This window comes from Lucilia cuprina, chromosome 5, assembly GCF_022045245.1.
Source record: "Lucilia cuprina isolate Lc7/37 chromosome 5, ASM2204524v1, whole genome shotgun sequence".
Taxonomy (NCBI): Eukaryota; Metazoa; Arthropoda; class Insecta; order Diptera; family Calliphoridae; genus Lucilia; species Lucilia cuprina.
In genome coordinates, this window is record NC_060953.1 from 56,279,845 (window position 1) to 56,281,390 (window position 1,546).

Here is a 1,546-nt window from a genome sequence, read left to right on the forward strand (position 1 = left end):
ACTGAATTAGAACTGAACTAGAACTGAACTATAACTGAACTAGAACTGAACTAGAACTGAACTAGAACTGAACTAGAACTGAACTAGAACTGAACTAGAACTGAACTATTAAACGATGTGACTGCATTGTCTTTAATTTTGTATCCATTTCCGAAAAAAAAACATATGGCATCATTAAAATCTAATATCAAAATGTTCAACTTACAAGAAAGCTCAATGCTGGAAGTCCAAAAGAAAAAACACTCAGAAATTTTTATAGGAAGACAACAAGTATGATCGTCATAATTTTGTGTAGCGATAAATGAGTAAAGATATTAAGTTGACAACAGCAAAAGGAAAATAAAGGGCTTAAACGAAGGACAACAAAAAAATCATACAGCTATAACAAAATGCGTTACAACAGCAACAATATCAACAATGTACATAATTAAATGTCGACAATTAATCAAATTGTTGGGGACAACATGAGAGCTGGGAAAATTAACAGCAAAAAGATCCTGAAATTAATATGCGTTAAAATGAAATGGTCAACAATAAGCCAGAAACAGCTTCGTAACAACAGCCAACAAACAAGCAATGACAACAATCGTACGGAGTACTCATTAAAAAATATCTGTTGGTCATAGCAGCAGCAACATTAAAATGAACACGACAACTGAAACATTTTCGTAATAAACTTGTGTTTACTTTTTTCTGTTCTGAGTTCTGTTCTTTAGTTTTTTTACATTTTAAAAAGTCCCGAGCAATATGAACATGGTCATATTGAAAGCAAAGTCGTGGGAGCAATTATGATTATACATATTTATACTTTTTGTTTTGTTTTCCAGCATTGAAAGTTATAATACCGAGGACAAACATGCAGATATATTGTATAATTTACATTCTCATACTCATCCATATGTGTTCATATTAAAGATATGGATTTACTTATAAAAAACATTCAAATATTTATGTATATTTACAGTACAATATATTTTTGCTGCTGCTTTTGTTGTTGGTTGTTATTTAAGTGTGTGTAAATGAGCAGTTTATCATTTGGCTGCTGCAGAAAGAACAACTGTGATTTTTATGTTTTTTGCTGCAGCATATAATAACAATAATTCTTAAAGTGGGGGAAGGTCGTCGTCAGGCTTTTTTTTAACTCTGGCATATCTTATATAGATGGGTTAAGGTCTATCTGTAGAAGAAGATGTTCTGACATCTACAGCAGCATTTACTTGAGTTGAAATTGGATTTGTAAAATGTTTCTTTTGCAAATGATAATAATGATTGTATAGCTTTAAACTCATCGCCAACATTAATTGTCATTGCCATGAATGTTTAATGTTGCAACATAAAAAAATATGATCTGGAACAGTGGGTGGAATTGAAATCTGGCTCAGAGACGCAATCCAAAATGTCGGTCTGTCTAGACCAGACTACAGAGTATACTATAGAGTAGACTAGACTATAGACTAGACTATAGACTAAACTATAGACTAGACTATAGACTAGACTATAGACTAGACTATATACTAGACTATAGACTAGACTATAGACTAGACTA